General features: G+C 45.1%; 1 long non-coding RNA gene across 3 annotated transcripts in view; it reads left to right on the top strand.

The window, feature by feature from the left end:
- LOC138690586 (uncharacterized) overlaps positions 1 to 25,447 on the top strand; it is a 166,187-nt gene that overhangs the window by 9,858 nt on the left and 130,882 nt on the right. For all 3 annotated transcript variants that reach the window (XR_011329376.1, XR_011329378.1, XR_011329377.1), the window contains exons 2-3: positions 18,627 to 18,754; positions 23,918 to 24,065. This is a non-coding gene — a long non-coding RNA (uncharacterized lncRNA). The remainder of the gene's footprint in view (positions 1 to 18,626; positions 18,755 to 23,917; positions 24,066 to 25,447) is intronic.

Below are 25,447 nucleotides of genomic sequence, written 5' to 3'. Positions count from 1 at the left end.
CTGCATACCCACCTTGTCTGGTGCCGGTAGTAGCAAAGCTCCACACAGAGCGTACAGAGAGTCTGGGCAGGGTGGGAGTGCTTGGCATCCTGCAAAGTCAGGTCATGCTCCCGTTGTGCTCTGGAAGTGAGCAGCTAGTTGCCATGGTGAGGAGAATTAATAGAAATGAGTGTATTGTCATCCACATTCTGAGAAGGAACATCCTCCCTTTATTTGCGACTCTCCACTTCAAGCAGGCTGGAGCTCTTGGGTAGGAGAACTTTCTCGGTCACTGCAAGGAAGATAAGAGAAGCAGCATGCACTCTGGATCCCTTCATGTTGTAATAATCCATGAAAATGCTGTGCAGCTTCCTCTGCCCTGGAAATTCTCTCCATAATGATTATAAAAGGAATGTAATATGCATCATCATGGGAGTGGGCTACATTTCATGATGAGTCACCTAGTTAGTCCCAAGCTTGACACGCAGCTTGTGTTTGGAAACTGTGGACTATAGTGCTGCTCTAAAAAGGTAGTCCAGCAGATCGTACAGCTGTGCAGGACCTAGCCCCTTCTCTGCTTTTGCCAGTGTGTGTTGCACAGCAGGTTGGAGTCACCTACCAAGCCAAAGCATCAGTTCCCATTAACAGCTTTGTGAAGCAATGATGCAGCTGGGGAAGACCCAGTAGGAAGCTTAGATTCAGCAATATACTAAGCCTTCCCCAAATTTCTTTGTAGCAAGATCCTTCAGAATACCGATCTAATGACAGCAAGATCTAAGGCAATGCAATATAGTGACACTAACAGGAAGGGCAAGTGTGCAGGGACCTAGAGACATTGAGAGCTTGGGACAAATGGGAGACTAGGCTTACTGCTGAGGCAAAATTGCTGGTGTTTGGTTGCTGTGGTTTTAAAGGAAGGATAGATGATGCATTTGGAAGTGGGTTTTGTGATGTGACTTGTAATGGATGGTAGTCATGGTGCTACAATTGGGATGATCCTCTACTAAGAGGTAGTCCTGTTTTGGCATGGTAATGCTCGGCAAGAATGGCCTGTACTTTACCTTAAAAGAAAAAAGTAAGAGTAACATGAGAGCAAAAGCATACCCACATGTATCTGTGTGTGCAGTATGCACCTGTATGACATCTGCAGCAAAGTGAACCTGGATGTAGTTTCCCCTTTCTCCACCTGTGCGTAGTGCACAGAAAAGCAAAAGCACTGATACAGATCTAAGTGTGCTTCAGAGATCAGGTCTATCCCTTCCAGACAAGTATGGTTGAAGCTGGGCTGGTGACCATGGGTTTGGCACAACGGGATAGAGACAGGATCGTCATTGTCACAAAGGCAATATGACATGTGAATTACATTATGTACATATATGTACGGATGTATAAATTAGACACTCAAAGAAGGTAACTGCTGGGATGGAGACAGACATGGAACAGTGTGTTCTGGAAATTTAAAAGCTTAGCCAGCATCCCAAGGTATTTTTTTTTGAAGTAGCAGAATGAAATTCCTTTGGGTGCAGCAAATGAGACACATAAAGTGTAATGCCCTGTGAAATCACAAAGAGCCACTTTCAACAGATGGAAAAAAACAACTTTAATACAAAACCAAAAATTGATAGACTCTGTTTTTGATAATCCAAATACCAGGTTACACTTTAACAGTATCCATTACTGTCTATAAAGTATATTTCGGTTGTTAAATGCACTTGCTGGTTTGTCACTATATAGAATTTAAAGTGATGAATCCTATATTCTGTCTCCTTCACTCTAAGAAATTAAACAAAGTCTGTGAGAAATGGCTCCCAAGTTACACATGCTATTTCACTCCGCTGTCTGCTGCACTTGTGCCACTATTCTGAGTGTGGAACCAAACCCCTTGTTTTGAAGCTGGTTTTAGGAGTCCCCATGGCAGGGGATGTTAAGAGCTGTGAGTGGACACAGATGAACAGCCCGTTGCCAGTGGCAGAGCTGCAGGCTGGCACCCTAGAGCCAGGGAGCTTTCCTGTGCCCTTGGAGAAGGAGCACCATCATGCACGTGGGATGAGAGTGCTCACCTTCCCCTCATTGCACCACCTCTGACCTTTCTGATATACACCTCCGCAGAGAGGAGTAGGGGCACCTCTCCCAGTTGTGCTGTGCTGCTCAGGGCAGCTTCAGACAGGATTTCATGGGAACATTTGGCTGAATATTCCCAGGGTATGTCAAAGCTAGCACTTGGGAAAACTCCCTGTGCACCAGTCATTGTAACCTAATCGGGGAAAACCTGGAGACAGTATGGGGCGGGGGAGGAATTGGTGCCTTGTTCTTTTCCGAACGCATGAAGTCAGTTGCATGTGAGTAAATGTGACTCACTGAAGACTTAGGACTCCTGTAGAGAAAGGCATGTCTCACAAATCTCTTGGAGTTCTCTGGAGGAGGCAGCAAACATGTGGGACAGAAAAACTGGATTTATATATTCTGCTTGGATTTCCAAAAAGAATTCAACAAGGTCCCTTGTGAAAGACTTCTAAATAAAGCAAGCAGTTATGTGATGAGAGGACAGGTCCCCAGATGGACACACAACTTAAAAAGCGTATAGGAGTAAATGGCCAGTTTTCACAGTGAAGGGAGGTCACCAGAGGAATCCTGTGGGGATCCGTGCTTCAGCTGTTTGACATGCTCATACATGGTCTGGAGGAAAGGATGAACGATGACTGTGTGTTTGCTGACAATTCTCAGCTATTCAAGGTAGTAAAAATAGGTGTTCACTGCAGAGCACTGTGGAAATTCTCCTATATAGTGAGTGACTGACCTGATGTAATTCAGTGTAGAGAAATAGAAAGTGATGAGCAGAAGGAGGAGCAATCCTAATTTTGTGTATACAGCGATGAGTACAGAGGTGATTGTTAAGTCATGAATGAGACCTGGGATTGTAATAAATATTTATATGGAAATGCTGGCGTAGCACTCAGTCATAAAAGTAAATCACATATTAGGAGTTCTTAAAGAAGGAACAAAACAGGTAACAGGATTATGTCCTTGCATAAATTCCTGGTGTTGCGCTCCTTGAATACTTTATGCAGTGCTGTTCCCCCATTTTAGAAAGCAAAGAATTGAACTAGAAAACATTAGACAAGAGAGACAAATATGATCAAAGATTTGGAATGGCTTCTTTATGAGGAAAGATCTGCCTTGGAAAAGAGATGATTAAATGGAATGTATGTGTATAAAATCATGCAGAATAGGAAGGATGAGGAAGGAATGATTGTTCACTGCCTCTGTTCATGAAGGAGCTGGGGGTGGAGGGAAGGACATGACACTGCATATGTCAAACTCAAATTAAAAAAAAAAAAGGGAGGTACTTATTCACACTGTGCATACTGGAGCTCTGGAATTCCTTGTGCCAGGATGTTGTAGGTGCTAAAAGTTTCAAAAAATGAAAGCACAAAATTGTGGAGGAAAAATCCACCTGTGAATATTAAATACCAAAGACCCACCCCACTCTGGCTCAGAAAGTTTCCAAACTGTATGCACTTCACTAGAGGTTGGGGCTGTGCTGCTATGTGCTTTTCTAATTCTTATATTCTTCTCTAGACATTTTCTCCTGTCTGTTGCCAAAAGCAGGATATTGGGCTGAATGGACTTTAGGTCTGAACTCATGTGGCCACTCTTACATGTCTATGTTATCCTAAATTTGATACGTTTTAGGTAAGAAATTGCATATGACGTAGGTTTACACGTGGGGCCAATATTTTTTACTGTTCTTTCTTTTACCTCTAAAATTTGCCTCTGACTCGTCAGAGAGCACTGCAACCTTAGGCTGCGATGCATTTGGTTCTTGCAGTGAAAGTTGTATTACCAGCAGTGGAAGTCAGATCTAAAGACAGGAGACAAGTGCCTTGTTGTGTGGATGTCAGATTCCACTGGAGATAGGTAGGCGAGCCCCTTATCTGGTGATGTTTTGCTGATTGATGGGAGTGGAGGAAGAAAGGGGAAGAAGAGGTTCAGTCAGCATCTAGGATCCATTCCGAGTTCTCTATGAGAACTGGAGTGTTTATGAAGGCTTTTGTGCAGTGGATGATGATCTAAGTCTATGCACTTTTTGGTGAGTGTTCTTAATGCCTGTGCAATGGCATAGCAGCCTGCTAGCGTGGAGGAACCCAGATGGTCAGGAGGTTATGGCCTTTCTAGATGGAAATTTTGAATGAGTTAAGCAGACACTGACTCCAGTCTCCACCATTCCCATTCCTTTGCACGCTTTGTTGCTCCCTGTGTAGCATAAGAGTCGTGGGGGTAATTTGAGGGCTTCCTCTCACTCCATGGCTGTGTTGCTGTCAGGATGGAGCCAGCTCCCCAGCTTTTCCTCTCCAGGAATCTTCCCATTTACATGCCTCAGCAATAATTCCTGTGAATTTAATTAATCACAGTTTACATGGTAATAACCTTTGGAATGTTTTTTATGGGTAAATAATGTGTATCCCCTGCTGGGGGGGGGATCTGCTGGTTCCAACATTCAATTATTGCATAATCTACTTCCCATTAAATGATCAGAGAGTGAGACCAAAGGAAACTAACAGCAGCGGGAATAATTGGCAGCTACTTTGTGTTTGGGGCACAGACATACCTTCTTAATGCTCGTTCAGAAGCCCCTACAGTTAAGGAGAATGCAGGTTTTTTGGTGCTGCCAAGCAAGTGCCACAGAGGGAGTGTCCGGTTGGCAGCATGATGCTGTGCACAGGGACCTGGCTAGTTCTCTGTACAAGGAGCCTTAGGCCTAGAGAAGTCCCATGCGAATGAGGCTACTCAGCCCCTGGTACCTGACCAAGTCCAGTCCCTTTCCTTGCTGCATGTCTGGCTGCGAGCTGTATTGCAAGGGGGCCTGAGAATGCCTGGCTACAAGATTTTGTTCAGTCCCTCTTCTCCTAGCAGGCAGGCTCAGAGCAGCTCCAGAGGGTCACAAGTATATCACTTTCTTGTGAGACAGTGAGGAGTGTCATTGTCACCCAGCACCTTTGACAGAAGAGAAGGTGAAGGGGCCTGCCCAGGGCTGCACAGTGTGTCTGCAACAGAGCAGAGTTGGGCAGAGTCAGGACTTCTTGTGTCTGTTGCTGGGAGTTACCAGCCCCACGCTCCGCTGCAGCCAGACAAGCCCTTCTGCTGAACAGTGGTCCAGGAGCCATCCCCTCAGTGCAGGCCTGACTGATAGCCTCTGGAAAGGTGACATGCCAGCCCCGCTAGCAGCCACATACACGATCACAACACGTGCAGGGAGAGATACTCTGAAATGAGGTGATGTCTGGCTGGGAAGTGCTTGCTCAGGAGCCTACTCCAGTCCCTGCACTGTGATTATCCTAAGCACCAGTGTATTTTTCCAGTTTTATGTTTCCTTTTCCTTCCTTGTCTTTGGTATTTTTGCTTTTATTTAATGTTGTATTCTCTGTTGTAATTACTTCTTTAATCTGTAATGTTGCTGCCTGCCTGACTCCCCCAGCTCCTGGCCGCCTTCAGGACCAGCGCTGTAAACAAGCCATGGTGTCTCTCAACAGCAAGGTTCCTGCTGAAATAGCTCCCTAAATAAATAAAAGGCAAATTGGATATTGGAAAAGAACTTTAAATAACATCTGAATTCCTAGGGAACTACATCTTACATCTCTGTTAGGGGGACAAATGGGTTCAACATAAGTAATAATCCTCTGGAATGAAAAATAAAGAAGCACTGTTCACCAGCCTCTGTGGGCTGGAATGAGAATAGAGTTTGGTGATAAATAAAAGCAAAATGCAAAGATGTCCCTGGGTGGCAGATGGGAGCAAAAGATTTAAACATCATTGGACTATAAACACACGATCTCTGAAATGTGCCATAGCTTGCCTCCAGATAGCTGCTTTGGATATGATGGGTCTAGCTTTTTCCTCCTGTGTAATGGGAAGAAGCTAAAAGCCCTTTACGGAGACAGCATTACTGGCAGGCCTTTGCGGCACATGCTAGGCCATGACCTTCCCAGATGGAGTTGCACCTTTCAAACACAGTCTCATTGTGCTGAATTCTACCTCTTTAATGAAACGTAACCAGTTGAAATTCTCTCAATGACTTTCTTTCTGGTCTTTCTCCATACTGATATAATGCTAAAATCCTCCCTTGTTCCCACTTCATGTGATCTAGTAATGTTTGCATTTTGATTGCTATGTCCCTATTGTTTGATACTCACCCCTTCTCCACACCTACTTCAGGAGTTTGTGACTGGACAAGCCCCACAGAAGTGTGCACATTGGCTCCCAGCATTCTTCCTCTGCTGTGTATGACATGCCCATCCTTTTGATTCTGGGGCAACATACTCCTGTCACTGTGTGGACCAACTGCTTTGTCACTGGATGCTTTGCTTCCTGAGCTATAAAGTTCTCTGTTGAAGTAGTATGGCACCAGTGTTTCAAGTCTGTGACTGTCATCGAGCAGCTGAGCTCACTGTGGTGTGGGTGTGACGGCATGTGCCATCAGGGAATCCCCATCCGCGTCCTATCCATTGCATCAGAATGTGAAGCAGGGAGTATGGGTTTTGCTACCCTTCATCTCCTTCCATCTGTTTGCTCCCCCAGTTACAGTCAGTGTGTATAGCTACTGCCACTGCTGCCCTGCTCTTCATCTTCCTTTGCATCTCCTGGGTGCATGTTCTTCCTGAAGAAAAGCTGATTCTTGTCTCTATGAGCCTGAGCCAAAGACGAGCACGTTTAGTGCCATAGAAAAAGCCTTTCCTTTTGAGAAGCGCTTCACCTTTGCTAAAATGCAGTTCTTGGTGTGCCTATTTATGAAAACCAGTCGAGGTTGTTCCCTGCCCGGCAGGGTTGTGCTGCACCCCGGTAATGATTTAATAGCAGCTCCTGAAGAGGGCAGCATGGATTAGCTGATGCTCCTTCACGTGGAATTCTGCTTTGTATTCCAGCCCTGTCTAAAACAGAGCTAGTGAAATGTAAAAAAGCATTGAAGGAATTGGTAGTAAAACTCTTGGCTCTGTGATAAGATCCTGGGCTGAGCTGACAGAGTTATCCCCATTCCTGTTGCTATAGGAGAATATGCCTTTCACCAGCAGTTGTGCTACCTGCCACAGGCTGACATGAAATGTCTGGTGCCTGTGGGACCTGCCTGCAGGCTGGTCCCACTCCGCTGTCAGGGGGAGAGCACAGACACAGAAGAGCACATGTAGGAAACCCCAGCTGCTCCCTTCTCTTTAAAAGACTGACCCTACATATGGATGGAATTTGAGACTCCAGAGTTGTGGACAGGTTGTTTTTGAGTGTCAGCACTGATGTTGCACTCAGCTCTGTGGAATGTACACAAAATAACAAAATGAAAACTCAAATCCTTTACACCAAGGAGCTTGCACAATGGTGGGATATGAAGTACTTTTTTCACTGCGAGGAAGACACTGGGAGACCTAAGGGAAGGGATCAGCTTAGTTAATGAATCCTGGGAGTTTGGTGCCTGACTGTCTTACAGGTGATGAATGAAAAACTTGTTTCCTTGAAGCAGAAACCAGGATGGTCTTAAGCACACAACAAACCTGGAAAATTACGTGGAAGTGCTTGTGACATCCACATTAATACCAGATGAACTAATCAGGATTAATGTTAGTGGGAGTAATGCTAGTGGATATCACAATGATTAGACTATTATAATAATGAGTTTTCCAGGGAGGATGATGACAGGTGATTTATATACTGTACAGGTATTTCTTCTGTGTATCCAGATGATAACCAACTCTGGCACTTTGCTGCAAGAGGTTGGGACTTTTCCTTATCCCTGAAGTTGCCCAGAATGTGGCTCTCTTCTAACTAGTAGTTGGCCAAAAGGATCCTGGACAGGAAGGGAGGGAGGGCTGAGTAGAGAAAAAGGATGCTGGTGTTTCATTCCTTAACTGCTTAGAGAGAGCTCTTGTGAACCTAGCCCTGAGGCGTTTTCTGGCCTCACTGGGAAAAATGAGGAGAACTCTGTCTGGAGATGTGATGCAAGCACAGTTTTACAAGCACCAAAGTACTCATAGGCAGTAAAGTGATGAAGATCTGGCTGCTGTTTTGTTACAAGCTCTACCTTTCTAATATAGAAGCATCAGCTGCTGTTTTCTGTTCTGGTATTCAGAAGAAATATGACCAGTGGAATATAAACCTCCAGTGGTAAAGACAGTTTCACATGGTGTATATGTGTATAGTGTTTGGCCACAGAAGGCCATGATCTAACTGTGCTAGGAATCACTGTCACATGTAATAGTGATTGCACAGAAAAAAATGAGGAACCTAAAGTAGTAAGAAAAGGTAGTTGCAATTTTCCATGCATGGCATTTCATCCTTCACCATTTTTTCTGTGTCTTTGCTAAGCACTGACTGTAGTTGTTGCCGTTTAGGATGCACAGTCACTTCTCCATAGACTTTTTACCATCTCTGTAGTCTGGCAAGAGTTAAGGAGTTACAGTGTTCTTGTGCAAAGCCTATTCTGCCACTGTGTTATCACATTGTTTGGAAGAAATTTCTTCTTCTCTGGAACTGAAATCAGAGGACAAAGAAGCTATCTAGTAGCTTGTTGAGGATGGAGAAATGATGCAACATTTGAAGCTCTAATGGTAGATATTGAAGCTCTTCCATTGATTTGTTGACAGAGTGACCAGGGCAGTAACAGCTGAAATTCTTTTTTCTCCTCTCAAGTTGAGGGATAGCTGGATCCTTTACGGAGTCCCATTTTAGACTTCAGGAGCTAGGTGGGTACCTGCATCCCATCTGCAGCCTCATTAGTTAAATACATAACCTTCTACCTTTCATGCCTACCTTGGGGAAGGCAACACAATATCATCATTATTATCAGTTTTATAATCACATTTAAAAATTAAGTCAAATGTTTGGTAATAATAATAATAATGATTTTCAGTGTAAGCCTGAAAAAATGAAAATAAGTTCAGAGCATTTTCAACATTGAATTTTCATTATGGGTATTTCAGCTGCATCCCTCTCAGGGAGGATTGTTCATTTGTTTCTACAGCTTTGTGCTTTGCACACTAAGACCTGGGCAGCTAATAAGTGGGAGAGTGTCACAGATGCTGAGCAAGCCTTGTTCATTCTCATTCCTGCAGCAGGTTAAAGTTGAATAGTGAGTTAAAAAGCCAAGACTGACACTGCTGCCTAAAAATTGTCATATATTTCAGCTGTACTTGTTCTGGGGTAGAATGAGATCCGAGGCAGCATCTTTCAGTGATAAAAGTCCTGTGCGTCCTTTTGTTTTTGCATTGAGAAATGACTTTGGGACAAGTTTCCAGGTGAAAGCAGCAAAACATTCCTGGGATTTTTCCATTGTTTTTGTGACTCCTAGGCAGGGACAGCACTGTCTGCCACAGGAAAAAGCTTAGTGCTCTGCAGCAGGTTAATAGGCTCTTTTTTTCTTTGGAAATGCTGTAATTCCTTCCCTGTCACCATAATCCTTAACCCTCAAGTGACAATGTGGGCTTGTTAGAGCCCTGTCCAGAAAAGATGATGTGTTCAGATTGCAATCTGGCAGAGAGGTAGTGTCCTGAGCCAGTGCTGCTTGCCCACCCATTGCTCCATCTGGGAACCGATGATACACGCAGGAGAACTGAGCGTGAGGGGATGGGGCGGGTGTGACCCTGCACTGGTTGTGCTTCTTATTTCAGTGAATTCAAAACAATTTACATGAAGTGTTGTTTTGGAACTGTTAGTTTGGAAATGTAACCCTAGGCACATACACTTAGGGTTAATGTGTTATCAGTGTTATACCAGAGAATGTTATTACATGCCATTTAGATACACAAACATATTTTTATGAAAAGTGCCCCCCATTGGTACTTCTGTTTTATTTTAAACAAGCCAAATCATGGGCAGCTGGTAATCTATATTAAAACAAGACTGTGCTGTGCTACGTTGCCACTTGAATGCTTAAATACCCCAGAGGTTCTTTTGCAGATTTGCTCAGGTGACCATGTCATCTTTACATGCAGCTCTGAGGGTCTCTTTGCCAGGTCCAGAATGGGATGGAATGCAGGCCAGACTTGATTACTAATTATCTGAATTCTGAACTTACGCTATTTGATGCTTGAATTCATCTATTTTTAAAACTGTGATTAGACTTTGCAGATATCTCACTGATATGCAAATGTCAGGCTGGGAAGTAGCCTCATGTCCAAGGAGAGCTTCTATGAGGTGGTTGTTCCTGGCAGAAGCACGCCTGCTGTGACCACAGGGTGTTCTGAATAGGCAACACTCAGTCTTGACAGGCTTGAGGCTTGATACTGCCCTTTCAGAGAGATTCTGTCTTTGCTTAACCTCCTTCCTAGTGCTTTCTGATCTGTATTGCTGTATTGCAGAATGAAATGCCTGATTCAGTTCTAGATTAACTTGGTCTCTGCTTCATAATGTAGATTTACCAAGGATCTCTGCTGGGGAAATCAAATGGAGTGAGTGCCCTGGTGGGTGATAAAGACATCTGGGAACTCTTTGTGTCATCCTGCTGAAGCATGTTAGGACTCTTGTCACCAGCTAAAGATCAAGATGCTGCATTCAGCTCATCTGTTTTGGAAGTGAAATAGGAATACATGAACACTGCGAAGGTCTTTTCGTGGTGCTGGCTAGCTCCACAGTGAGCAACCCCACAGACAAGAGTGGACCTAGTAAGATTTACAGCAGCTGTGAATCAAGTTCCCTGCAGTCACTTTTTTTGTGCTCTGCACACTGGTAAGATGAGCAGTTGAACTTTTGCTAAGGAGTATATCAAACTTCCTAATTTTGCTCAGTCTTGGATCAAGAGAGCAGTGGTACTGCCTAGAAGCTGGAACTGGAGAGTTCAGTAATTTTGCCACCAGAACCCCATTAACTAGAAAGGGGATAAAGTGATCTGTAAAGCAAGCTCTTGTCATGTTTGTCTTCTGTGCTGTCAGTTTGTCAGGCAAGGACATTAGACAGTGTTCATACAGAAATAAGTTACACTTGTGTCCCTGGTTTGTGCCTCTGGGATGCAATGACAATACAGCATAGCTGGACTAACTGTGACACTGACAATATTTCTAGTTTGGTAGATTAAAGAAGAGGAAAGGAAGGGCATGTACAGTGATCATCTTAAAAGCAGTTGAGAAGGGTGTGGTGGATACTGGGAGCACCGGGGTGTCCACTAGGGTCTCCAGGAGCTATGCAAGCTCTGCCTTTGGAGGCCAACAAAGGAATTTCTGCCTGCCAGGGAAGAGGTTTTCCTCAGGACCTGCATAGAGTTTTGGTTACACTTCTCTGCATGGATTCACATTTTCTTCCAGATAGTTGACTACATCCAATGTCTTTGGGAGCAATTTTTGTAGCCTGTTTGCATAGGAGGGGTCAGCTCCTGAATTACCAGCAGCTGCCTAAGTCACCAGGGCCCCAGGGAGGAGAGGTTCTGCAGCTGGCAGAGCAGGTCAGGACCACATGAGCAGGGTGACCACATGAGCAGGGCAGCCACATGCACCTCCTAAGAGGCAGAGGTAGTAAAGGCCATGGCTCTGATCACAATGTCTGAGTCAGGCTGCGAGGCAAGATGAGACCATCCAGCCAGTGAACAGTGAATGTCTTTGCTATGTGTAATTGGCTTGTGGCTCCAAAGAGCCTCTTCTCTTCCTTAACTGCTTATGCTCTCGTCTGCCCTCGACTCCTGATCCTTGCATCTGCCCTTGCTGGCCTTCTGCTTTTGTTCTCTTTTTCAGCTAATCACTCTCTGTCTTCTGTCTCTTGATCCTCCCATGTAAAACACTGGCTGTACATAATAAAATCAATGAAAATTCTGCTCAGACATGACATGTCAGACCAACCAGTGGAGTCTGAGTGAGGCAAAGGCAGCCTATAATTAACACCTCTTATGGAAGTGCAGAAAGGTTGTCTCACTGCATAGAGGCACAAGGGCATGCCCTGTCCAGACAGGCTGGCTCCCTGGCTCTTGGCTTGGCTTGCAGGAGCCAGAGTTTCATTGGTTGCACATCTTTCTTTGTAAGGAGATGCAGAGTAACAACTTTAGCTTGGTCAGCTGGCTGTTTTAAGCCACACTACACTGCAGGCTGCTTCCAGGTGTCCTTGGGAAGAGGCTGGGCTTAGTCGCTTAAGCCACCTACTTTTCAGAATCAAACTAATCTTGTCCTATATGCTCCAAGCAGACTCTTCCCAGTGCATTCTGACCCATGTGACTTTCTATGCTGAAGACCTTGGTCTATTTTCTGTCATTATTTTCTAATACGTTTTTTCTGTAGATACGGCATTATGCTAAGATAATTAAAGCAAATTGTGGTTCTTGATACAAAAATGAGTCTTTGCACACCAAAATTATTCTGATATAGAAGCTCTGAGAATTTATTAACCATTAACATTCATGTGCAATCAAAACATAACTTTTTTCCTACTAGTTAGATGTTCAGAGTTGTTAAATTTGACTTTCCAGAAATGGTTGCCAGTAGCATAATTGAACAGTTAACTAAATATATTAATGCAGTTTGCTTCAGTGTAATTAGAGTCCTATAAAGTATGTTTTAGCAAGTTGAAAGTGTTAATAACAGGCCAACACATTTGTACATTTTCAGCTTTGTAACATTACCTAGGCTGCTGGAGTGTGAAGACCAGGGCTAAACCTCCCAGGGCTCTTAGAACAAACAAAGGAATCACACCTGTTTTGTGGGGCTTCGTGGGGAAAATTGTGCTTAAACATAGCAAATAAAGTACCAGATGATTTAAGCTGTGCAGGTTCCAACCACTTTGTAATCCATGTTGGAGAACCGTTGATGGGTTTACAAGATGAACCTACCCATGGGCCTAACTCGTGGTTGGTGCAAGCACTGAGTGCTCCCAGAGTGCAGTTGGCTGAAGTTGTGCCTGGCCATGGCAGTGATGTGAAGCCAGTTTTGCATCAGAAGTAATTAGGCAGCAAGTTGCACGGCTGCTTCACATGTGTTCCCCCAGCAGGGACTCACCTTCCCCAGTCTGGGGTAGTGCCATGTGAGCCGTGGTGTTCTCCTGCAGACTGTTAAATGTATTTGCTTTACATTGCATTTCGTCTGCAAGAACAGATAAGCTCTAGATATACTGTAATGATAAACATACATTCAGGCTACTGCAGAAAATAAGACCACAGGAACTGAGAGCACTGTTAGTTTTCCTTATCTTGTAATTCAGCTGAAACTTGAAAAAAGTATTAGTGTTCATTATGGGGCTGGGTCCGCCTGCACGGTGAGCACTCTGTGGAACCTCAGACACGGCACATCTGCTCAGTGTCTCTGTGTGTGGGATGTGAGGGCCAGTTAGTTAGTGGGCCAGTTAGTTAGCTGGTTGGCCCTGACTGGTTGTCACCATCTCGGGTAAGAACTACTCCCAGACTTGAGAGCAAACCAGCACTTCTGTTGTGAGATTGTGTAGGAGAGACAGAGGATAACAGGGTGGCGAGGTGACTGCACTTCTGCTTTTCAGACTCAGCCTGCTAAAACTGGCCAACTTTTACATGAGATGCTTTTACAGCAGCAGGGGCTCTCCTTGAGACTGAGGGCTGAGGGATGTGGTGCAGTTCGGCAGTGAGTGTCTGCCTGGCAGGGCTGGAGGTCCCTCTCCAGAAGACGTTCCAGCACAGCCAGGGGCTCTAGGCTACGCACAGGAATCTGGTGGGAGAGGCTCTCTGGTTTTTCCCCTGCAGATGTGTCACAGTCACTGCTTCCCAAAGTGTAGTTTTATCTTCATCTCCATGAAAAACATCCAATCCTGTCACAGCTTGCACAGAAGATCAAGCCATCCCCAGGGCATCTGTGGGAGATTGGTCACGCAGCCACAACTGCACAGTAGGTGTCCAGGCTGCCAGTGTACCCTACCTGTGCTCACTGGGGTAGCAGTGCACATCTCTCTGCAGGCCATAATTCTGCACAGTCTAATCAAGGTACTGGAGAAGGTGTTCATTAAAGTGTCTCCTTCTTAGTGAATCCTACAATGTGAATCTGTCAGACTGCTCCCTGCCTAGAGACGTTCATGCTTGGAAATGCAGCTTTCTGCACTGTGTGGTACTGGTCTGACAAACTGTCCTGAACTCCTCTGCTACTGGTCCATCACAGTCTTTTGGGACTCCAACTTTCTCCCTTTGCCTCCTGCACCAGAAAGATTCTCCAGGGTCTGTTTCTCCTGTCATAATCCAGTGGCTGCTTCTTTCTCTGCACTGGTTCCCAGGTCATCAGAGGCTTCTTTCTCTGCACTGGTCCCCAGGTCATCACAGGCTGCTGCCACTGACCATTTTGGCTTTTGTTGTTGCAAAGATGGTCCCCAAAAAGCTAAAGAAGCAGCCAAAGAGTAAGAAGAGTTTCCAGGAGAACAGAAATGAACTTTTTGATGAAATTCATGAGAAACCTTAACTCCACTGCAGCATATCAAAGCTAGGTCAAGGCATCTTTTAAACTTTACAAACTTGACATTTGTTCCTCCACACCCAAAATTTATGCACAAGTAGCAAACTTCTCTGGGGATTTTCACTTTCTCCCCATGTCCATGTTCCTGTGCATCTGTGCAGGACAGGCAATTCTGGTTAAATGTCAATGTGTGAAAGCAACTAGACCAAGAGAGATTCCCCAGTTAACAATCTCTCCAGACCCAGGTTTCATGGCAGGGCAGTGGAGAGCTCCAGGGAACTTCCAGCTGTTCTGCTTAGCCAGGTCTGGAAACCATGGTTTGAATGAATGCCAGGCTCCTGAATGCCAGTGACACACTGCACAGATAAAATTACTCAGACCCCTAGGTGCAGGAGTTGCCTGAAACATGCCATATGGCTGAGTTCAGGGTCAAGCATCAAGAGCAGATTGTCGGAATGTGGAATAGGGAGACCCCAGGGCTCAATTTCCTAGAGCTGTTCACTGTGCACAGAGAAGAGAGCACACATTGCATCACCTTCCTGTTCTCTGAGCCCTTGCATTCATCATACTCAGTGCCTCACTGAAGGTTACGGGATGTCATCTTACACATTTCAGAGGTTTACCAACAGGAAATTTCCAGCCTTGGTGTGGACTGGTTGCTTCCATCTTCTGTTAGCTGTAGACTTACAAAGAGATGTTCATATTTTAAATATGGTGCAATGACATCAATAGTAATAATTATTGCATGCATCAAAGCTTTGGAGATTAGCCACGGATCATGCATCTAAATGGCAAATGGTTATAATAGCTCCATACGTGAAACATCAAAGTATGAGGAAACATTGCTCTGTTATAAAAAATACATCAGAGTGATCATTCCACTCTAAGCAAAGTGCAGAACTGTAGACGTGCATGGAACAAATGCAACACATTTCATACTCATTTGGGTGTTTCAAGTATGGGAAAAATTGATTCCACAGTTCCAATTGCCAATCCACATCAAGTGAAGACTGCATTGAAATTATGAGATTTCACACAATATTAGGCTTAAGTTGACTCCTCCTTGTGAAAATGTATTTATAATTAGGGCCTAGAAAAGCAAGAAGCAGTATTTGGGGTTTTAATTTTTTATATGCTCCCTGGCAGAGAGAGAAGTGGCTGAGATTGCATAAAATTCTTAAAAACATGATGTTTCAAGTATCCTTTTGCTGAATTGAAATGGCTTTCTTGTAGATTGAAGGAACTGCACTGTTGTTTTCTTTGTTAGGAGAAAAGTATTCCAAACTGAGAAAAGCACAGGCTCTCTTTACTGAGCCTGGGGACAGCTGCTGGAAGAAGAAAATGCGAAACAGTCACTAGAACAACAGAACCTCTGAACTCAGCAAACGAAATTCCCAATTACAGACATGCTGCTGTTTCTCTCCCCTCATCACAGCTGTTTAGCTTGATCACTTCCCCAGCCCCAGTGGGATGAACAGTGTGAAGGATGCGGTGCCATGCATGCTCCAACAGCCAAATCAAAGGCCCAGCCAAGTCTGTGCCTCAGCTATGAGTCTGGAGGAAATCACAGACCCTCATTAAAGTTTCAGAAAAACCTAACTGGTATGAGGACAGCATTCCAAAATGTATTTGGGGAAAACAAATATTGTTTTAACTCTATTAATAATTGATGCGTTGCCAGCAGAGATCCTCATAGCATTAGGGGAATTGAAAATTAAAGGCACAAAGACACTACTTTAAGAAAACATCTTGATAAATAATTAATATGGCATAGGCCTACTAGAATCTGAAGAGTGTAGGTTTTAGCTCGTCTTGTCAAAACTATGCTTTCTAATACCACAGTTTCTTCCAGAATGAGCGCATGGTCATTTTCATTTTACATCGACAAGCTCAGTTTCTTGTGCTGAGCCCCTAGGATCCTAAGTAGCACATACCCAAAGATCATGGCTTTCTTAAATCAAGAAGGAAAAAAGGTTGATGATTATTTAGAAGACAGAAGAGAACATGTCTGCTTCAGGGAAACTACTGTTTGTCAGGCTCAAACTGGATCAGAAGAAGAAACCCTGGCAATGCCCATTTAGCAGTACGATGTATAAATAGCTGGGAGAGATGTCTTGGTATGTGTAACACCCAGGAACAGCTACTGCTTTAGTTTGTGTGTCTCTAGAGAGATGCATTTTCAATGGTGAGGCCAATCTTGGGGACCACACTGAATAATTGAGTGGCTGGCACTTCCCCTGTTCATTCTGTCTGATGGGGATCTTAAGGACAAGAATTAGCGGCACCCAGCATTCTACAGAATACAAGCCCATCGGTATCACTAAAGAAAGGCTGAACATAGAATGTGCTAAGGGAAGTAAATATGGAATTTCTGCATTTCCCTCCAAAGCAGCTTTCTACCACTGCTGTGAGCAGAGCCTGTGAGAAGCAGCGTTCAGAGATGTGGCTGAAGAGTTTGGCTGATGCACAGTTCCTGACATGGAGCTACACTGCAGTTTCAAAACAGAATACTTAGCACTGTGTTAACTAATAAAGCTTCTGCCATCTCTGAAAACCTGTGTGTTGCTGAAGGGCATGTGAGCTCTTTAAAGTCCTGATTTATTCCAGTCCACTCCTATCTTTTAGGTTGTTATAATGAAGCAGCTTGTAAGTCAGGCATAATTGCTGGCAGGCATTCAAATTTAAGAAACGGTGCAAGAGCATCCATAGAACTATATTTGTCATTTCATTCCTTTAAATAAAGCAAAACTGAATGCTGCTTCTTCATTACAAATGTCTCAGTTCTTTACAAACAAAAAGGTTTGTTGAGATTGATGGAATTCATAAACACCCCTTATTTACTACAGAAATGTTAATAATTAAGCAGAAGAGAGAATATCCATGAGTGCTATTATAAAAATAATTCTTGCCCAAGTTCCAAGCAAAAAGCCCATGTAAATTAGTGATTGAGAACATAAGGGTGATCCACTAGAACTTTAAAGGGGAGTTCATTCTTTCCATTGTGCAAATACAGTGGTCAGACATTGGTGAGTGCAAAAATATCCAGATTGCAGCTGAGTATGTTCTGGCTCAGGTAGATGCCCCCTTCACCACCACCCTGTACACAGACCCATTCATTGCATCTGCCCCATGCTGAGCGAGAGCTCGCTGTTCCTGCTTGCTGCTGTGACCACCGGCAGCAAAGTCAGGCCCTTGTTGAAACTGGAACGTAAAGCGCGTGGGCTGGCACCCACTGGGAAGGTCGGGCCTGACATGCCAGAGAAAGGATTGTGGAAAATCCCCTCTTTCCCACAGTCCAAAGGAGTGGATTCCCTTGAAGAAGTATCCTTTGGTTTCAGTGCCATTATTTCCTCTTGACCGCATTGCCGTTCCTCTCTCCAGTATGGCTTCCCTGGCCCCTGCCGGGGCTCAGCTGGGAAGATGGGCAGCGCAGTGCTTAGAGCACAGCAACAGAGAGGCCACAGGGAAGTCCCATGTTCGGCCGGCTGTGGTGGTCAGGATGGGGTGTGGGTGCCATGCGGGAGGGCTGCTGCGTGGGCGGCCTTAGCAGCTCTTCTGCCTGAGCGCCGTGAAGGCCAGAGCTGCTGCCCTGCAAGGAAAGGCTGGCTGCAGGACTGTACCTTCCCATAGCCATTCCTCCCCATCCTGCAGCTGCAGCTGTTCCTCAGTTCTTCGGGGTGTCCTTGCCTATGGCTCTCTGTACTTCTGCTTCCACACCTGCCTTGTGCTGCATTCCTCCACCTCTCCCTGCTCCTGTCCGGGGCTGCCTGCCCCACCTCCCAGCATTGCTTCTGCTGTGTCCCTCCCTCTTGCTGCTTTGCTTTCCTGGTGTAGAGGCCTTCTATCCATCCTGCTGGCTGGCAGGATGAGCTTCCATGCCTGCCAGGCAGCCCTATTGTTATTTAAAGATGCTGACTCTGGGAGCCGCATCCCCATTGGGCAAAGCTGAGAGTCTGTCTGATTAACAAAGCAGGGAAACAAGCCAGTCAGAGTTATCTCGATCTGAAGCATATTCTAGGAATGATTAGCTGCCTGAACTTACACTGTAATTATCTGTGCTGAGTGGCTTCTGCACATCATTGCCCATTTTTCTGAGTGTTTTTATGTAAGTTGATAATGGAAAATGAATAAAGCCTTAGTTCCACTCTGATTTTGGCACTTGTGCCAGAAAATATCTGAAGATGAACATTTTTGTGTTCACAATAGTTAGATTAATATTTAATTTGCTGGCATCCAGCAAGCTGATTAGTTTTCCTCTGATATGGCTCAACTTTGTAATTGCAGGAACTGGCTCCTCCTGGTTTGTGCCTGGGGTAAGAGGCTCAGAGACGTCCTGACATCACTGTGACCACGATTTCACCAGGCTGACGCACTGCGAGGTTATCATCTGAAATCTCTGCTCCTGGAAAGAGGTACAGACTAGGACCTGCTCCATGTCTTCTGAGGGCAGAGAAGATCTCTCCTTGATTGCATTTAAACCACAGGGAATGGGGGTGGAAACAAGATGCGGCCATGTCAAGTCTCAAGGAATGCATGATATTTGCCTGCTGCTGCAAGCCAAGCCTTCCTTGGTGACACAGCCCATCTGGTGCTGCAGGCATAGGGGAGATCCTACAGCACTACGGTTTGTCTTACACTGGGGATGGGCAGAGCTAACCGAGACACAGGAGATTCCCCCTTGACAGTGATGCTCTGCTGAGCCTAGGGAATGCTGCAGCTGGGTGCTGCCAGGGACAAGCCATTGAACAAGCCCCAGCACCACCATAGAGGCAATCCGAGAGAAAGCTGTGTGGCATGGGGGACTGGCTAGCTCAGGGCCTCTCTTTTGCCACAGCCATTAACAGATATTTGTGACAAGCCTATAGCAGACAGAGTGTGGATTACATTATTACTTGCTTGCGGTCCTCAGAGATGCTGCTTGCAGTCCTTCTGGAGTAGTGGTTATGTCTGACCATTGCCCTGAACTAGCAGGTGGAGCTGTGCTCCAGGAGTGTCTCTGAAGCCTCTTGAAACCCATGAATACATCTGGGCTTCACAGTGTTCAGGACAAAGAGCCACATTCAATTCTGGGGTCATAATGCCCTTCCTCTTTCAGCCTGTATTGAATAATTTCACTGGCACCTCGTGATTCCTGCGTTGTGAAAACGGGCTAGTGCACATTTGGTGTGCTCTGGTGATCCCTCCTGCTAGGGACGGTCCCACCTTCCTGACTGCATTTGTAGGTGAGTCATCTGCCTGAGTTTTGCTGGACCCTCCCGAAGTGGGCAGAGGACTCTGCCTGCTCTTGGGGAGGCAGAGGCAACAGGCAAACTCACATCTTTTGTTCCCAGAACCGCGCTCCCAGTGCTTCACAAATGGGACTACCACCTTTGACTCAGTTGTCCAAGTGATTAAGCCTTCCCTATTTGCTCAGAGAGCAACTATGGCTCAGAATCAAATTCAGCCGTTAGAATTAACCCATCTGTAGTGTCCATTAAGTCTGGATTCCCCTGACCAGCCATGCAAAGTAACATCTCGTCTTAGTGCCATATTCATCTTGCACTGTCAGTTTTACCCAACTCCTAAGCACTCAGTAATAGCAAGACTGTCAGGGTGTTAGTTATTCATTAGTTTTCACTCACTTGAAGAATATATCGTTGTCATAATATGGCACATTGCACTGGGAACAAACTCCCCATGCAGACAGGGATTAGGGCCATTTTTCAAATGCTGCTGACTGTTAATTTGTACATTGTTTGAAGGGAAAAGGTCTTGTTAGAACTCCATTTTGAACATTACTTTGACAGAGCATAGTGGGCAGTTTTTGCATCCTCTCTGATAGCTAGGGGACAAATGGGTCCCAGTGACAGGAATGCAGAGCACTAACCCCTATGACAGCATGTGCCCAGCGCCGCATACACAGTTCTCATTCGTGCACCCAAAGCTAATCAGGTGAACCTCATCAAAATCCACTTGTTCAGCAGCTGACTGTACAATAGCTGCTGGCTGCTCAGCCTCCATCCCTCATCACTGTCCTCCAGAACTGTCTGCCAAAGCTTGATCAATGAGAAGTTCAGATATTTTGTTTAGCTGCAGTACAATCCTGGCTGGGTGAGAAAAGCACCAGGCCAGTGAACCAAGCACTGGTAGCAGCCAGTCCATGGGCAGCTGGCCTGCTCAGGAGAGGGATGGGGGATAAGAGGGCTAAGTCTGATAAAACTGGGAAGGAAAAGTTGATCTTCTTATATGGAAAAGGTGAAGATAGCCACAAGTCTGCAGGCTGGTGTGGAGGGAACATGTCTGTGGTGAGAAGGGGAGACCATTTTGGTCCAGCTATAAGGTTCCTGTTGTATCCCCACCACTGAGGACTGCTGGGACAAGGACCTTCTGCAGTAATATTCTTGCTGAGACACAGTGCACCTCAATTTGTGTGTGCAAGGGGTGAAGTGGGAGGAGTGCAGTGCCTGTGCAGAGCTGGCTTCTTGTGGAGCTCAGGGAAAGCAGGTCAGGCAGCACCCTCAGGTCTGTCACCTCGTGTGTCCTCGGGCCAGAGGACCGCTGGGTTCAAGGGCAGCTTAATGATGGAAAGAAGAATTGATTAATGTTCAGAACTGCTCCATTATTGAGCAACTAGAGTAGATCTTTGTATTAAAGCTGGATAATCTGGGGAGAGGGGGAGGGTAAGGCTGTATGTCTGAGCCAGGGCACTTGCTGTTCTCAGGTCTTCTGAGTTACTTTTCATCATCTGAACAGCTGCCCCCAGAGAGCGCTGGGAAGGAGGGATGGCAGATACTGTAGAGCTCACAGTTCAGCCACCAGCTCCCACAAGCAGAATATCCTGTTTGCTTCTAGACCAAAGCAGCAAGTGGAACAGCTGCTGCTGCTGGGGTGTTATGAGCTGCGACGTGTCCCTGGACTTCCTTCACAAAAGGCAGAAAAATGAAAAAGGAAAATTAATTTCTCAGGGGCAAACAAATCAAACCAGCAACCTCTGCTACAGCTCGTAGCCTGCTTAAAGACAGGTCTGGACTAGAACATTTGTTGCAACCGTTTAGTGACCCATGCGCTTCCCAGATTCATCTTATGAACTGGAAAAAGCAATTTGTCTGCCCATGTGCCCTGAAGTACTGATATTTGTTAAATCCACATGCTTTGAAAGCCCTAGAATTGAACTACTGGATATGTAGAGAGAAAAGCAAGTAAAGCTGGCCATGATATGTCTGTTTCATCTAGATAATATTCTGATAAGGCCTGATTTATTACCTTTATGTCTTAAGGCCAGGCAAGCCTCATGGGTTCTCACCTTTGTCCCAGTCATAAAGTACAATGAGACAGGGGAAGGAGAGTTTGAGAAAGGAAAGCCAGAAATCCTATTTGCCTGTGGAGGTCTCCGAGTGCTTCCTTTCCAAGCTTTCCAATTCACACACTGCTGTCCAGTTCATCAGTTAGCTGGCAATTCAGCTGTCCCTCTCTGTCCTGGTGCCAGGCTCATGCACACTGCCTTCGGCACGGCTGCAGTGGGCCCTGCTGCCTTGGCTCTGGGGTGCCAGCATCTCCAGGTCGTGGTGCCCATGGCTGCCCAGGGTGGCTACAGCACTCACCCTTGTGCTCTGTTCTCCTTTGCAGAATCTGACCTTCCTTCTTTGAAAAATTATTACAGTAAGAAAGCCCAGGCTGGAACCGAGTTATCGATGACAAGAACAATATGAGTATCACCTGTGAACTGGGGATAAATAATAAGGCAAGACACAAGGCACACAGAGGGTAATTAAACCCACAATACCTAGGGATATTTCTAAATGAAAAAAATTATCTTCACACTGAAATTGCAAAATGATGCATCTCAGTATATTAATTCTGCCCAAATTAGCAGTGCCTAAAGAACTGCTGACATTACCTGCTAGCTTCAGGGAGTCTGGTGGGGTGAGCAGAGCAACAGAATGTTGGTCTCCCCATTTGGCGTGGCTTGGTCTTTGGGACCACGGGTGGGGAGGAGGTGCTGCATTTCTGCGTCTGGCTTCCCTGCTGGCTGCAGCTCATTGCATCGGGTCCTGAGCGACAGCACGGGGCCTGAGCTGTCTGTGCAGGCAGGAAGGGAGCAGATGGGTGCAGGATTTCCCCAGCACAGTGCCTGCTCTTTCAGCCAGCTGCTGCTGCTGTGGCTGCCATTTTGTCACATTATTCCTTCATGTTTTGAAGCAGGGGAAAAAACTGGAGCAGATGAGGATCAAAATCTTTGTGGCGTCCAGCATCTTTCGTGGGGAACTTGGAGCGAAATCACAGAAATCTTCCAGGAGACTGGTTCATTTTTAATGATATAGGATTATAGTTTGTTTAATTCAACCTGAGTGACATAATATCTTTCATTTGGACTTATTACCAGCAGAGCAGTTAGTCAGTTGGAAGCAGACCTAGGGCAGGGCATTTTGTCATTATTTTAAATTTTCTCTATCTGACAAAACTGAAGGCCTTGAAAAGACTAGAGCCATTGTAAAGGATAGAGCATCAGAGAATAGGTCACACAGTGTATTAAAGAATGAAAATTGATTCATTCTTTCCTCTGTTGAATAAGCAGCTGTACTTTGGTCCCTGTGATCCATGAAATAAGCTGTCAGGGAAATAGGAAATGTGCCACATTTGAACTTCACTCATTGATTCTGTTCTGATCTGAGGTGCAGTATTAAAATGCATTATGGTGAGTGCAGAATCTGCAGCAGTGATGGCAGCTAGGCCTAGCTTGCTAGTCAGTTGTCTGGGCTATTTGTTATTAAATTAATCAGTGCTTTACAATTCTGAGACTCATTTACTTAGGTCATCTGGTCAGAGCCAGCTAACAGGAGGAATTTCACAAACGCGACATTTGTTAGTTTTAAATAAAATCAAAGGCGACAGAGGAGGCTCAGGAGGAGTGGTTCTAACAAGATCTATTGGCCCTTTTATCTGGAGAAACAATTTTCAGGCAATTCAGAGATTCTGACAGTAATCAATGTAAGAAGGGGTAGCAGAGACTTCTAGAGTATGGGACTATTAGCTGTAGCACGTTAGGCCAATTAATGCCTGCAACTCTAGTAGACTGCTTAGCTGCAAAATTAAATGGAGGACATTCCCGTTATTGCATAAAAGCCATACCCAGTTTCATTTTTTATAACAGAACACACCTTCCTTTACACACCTTTTCCCAAATAAAAAATTAACCTTGTTGTGCTGTCCTTCAGTAGTGCACAGAGGACTGTCTGCAACTATTATTTGCTATAGTAAGTCTATTTTATCCATACTGAAGTGTCTTTTGCTTCTTTTGTGAGTTCTTACAAGTTTTATTAAATAAAACATCATTTTTGCTGCCTTTGCTTTATTTGCCTCAAAATTGTGATTCATAAAGATGGATTTTTATAATTAAGGTAGAAAGGAGAAATAACCCCCTATATATAATTTAAAATGTTGAAATTATAGACACTATCTAACTTCTGCTTTAAATCACAGGAACAAACTGTTCCCCATTAGCAGCCCTAATTAAATCCATTTTTCTATGAGTCTTTGGCAAATTCCATTTTAGTAAAGCTGTATTAAGCTCTCTTTTATTTCCTCTTGCTTTGCAGAATTCTCTGTTTGAGATGAATAATAGGTCGAATATGGTATGTGACGGCTCTGTAGACTCTGAAGAGATAACATGGACAAATATATTGTTCTGGAAAGCTGGCATAAGAACGCTACTGAGGATTTAGAAGCATCTCAACTACCAGACAGGTAGGAGGACTACCATTTTGGCCTGGGGAATTTATATGTGGTGCAAGAATTGGCAAACATCATGTAGCAAAGAGGCTGTGGAGAGGTGGAGGAGGCTTGGAGAAGGGGAAGAGAGGGAGAGTACTGGAGCAAGCAGTGTGCTGTTCCCCCTCTACACAGCACGTTCAGGTGTTGCACTCCTGAGCCCTGGTCTACCACCTGCTGTGCCCTGCTCGTGTTGTCCTAGGCCTTTTAGGAGGATTGAGCAGTTGCAGAGTGAAGAGGAGAAAACTTTCTGAGGATAGCCAACTCTGCTTTTCTTCAGTATGTGCAGTCATATGGAAATGTGTTTTCTGCAAGGCTGTGCCGAGTTGCCTGTAGCATCTGTCTGAGTCTTTGTGTTGAACCTATCTGGCAGGGACCATGCTCCTGCTGAACTCAGACCCATTTCTGCATGTAGATCAAAACTGGGCCTGGTTTTGTCACTGGTCCTGTGCACAGACAGCTTTGTTAGGGTGATGCTCACTGATGACTTGACTGAGGAAGCAGTGCATAGACCAGAGAACCCACCTGAAACAGCCTCTCATTTTGCAGTCCTTGTGTGTGAAGATTAACTTACTCCCAATAACCTGCAATAGTCCCAGAGCAGCAGGCTTACTCCTATCCTCAAGCGGCTCCATCATTCATTTACTGTAACAATTGGCTTCAGCCTTCAATTTCCTCTGTGGAGCATATTGGAAAGAGAGAGGCTGAGCTGTGAACATTAATAACAATGAGTAATAACAGTACGAGTTCCACAAGCTTTAACAATCAAATGAATCAACAATCAGGAGAGTTTCATTAATAAATACTTCCTGGAGTTAGATGACAGGGAGCTAGTGCCAGAGGTGTGTGTATCAGTTAGAGGCACTTATCCTGTGTGATCTACCTCTCAGCCCCTTTACTTACCTGGTGGGTCTCGTATTCTCCATGATCTGCCATGGAGGGAGCAGAGGCCAAAAGGAGCAAAGGAGTGATGCTGGGGCCGTGCTGCTCTGTTGGTATCTGTATTGGGTTTATGTGGCAAGGTTTTGGTAGCGGGGGGGCTGTGAGGGTGGCTTCTGTGAGAAGATACCAGAAGCTGCTCCTATGTTGGACAGAGACAGTTCCAGCTGGCTCCAAGACAGACCCGCTACTGCCCAAAGCTGAGCCCATCAGTGGCAGTGGTAGTGCCTCTGTGATAACATATTTAAGAAGGGATAAAAACTGCTGTGCAACAGGAGCCAGGAGAGATGAGTGAGAAAATGTGAGAGAAACAACTCTGCAGACCCCAACATCAGTGAAGAAGGAGGGGGATGCAGTGGTCCAGGCGCCGGAGCAGAGATTCCCCTGCAGCCTGTGGTGAAGGCCATGTTGAGGGAGGC

The sequence above is a fragment of the Haliaeetus albicilla genome, chromosome 22, assembly GCF_947461875.1.
Source record: "Haliaeetus albicilla chromosome 22, bHalAlb1.1, whole genome shotgun sequence".
Taxonomy (NCBI): Eukaryota; Metazoa; Chordata; class Aves; order Accipitriformes; family Accipitridae; genus Haliaeetus; species Haliaeetus albicilla.
Note: the sequence above shows the minus strand (reverse complement) of the source record. Positions and strands in the feature narration are given on the sequence as shown.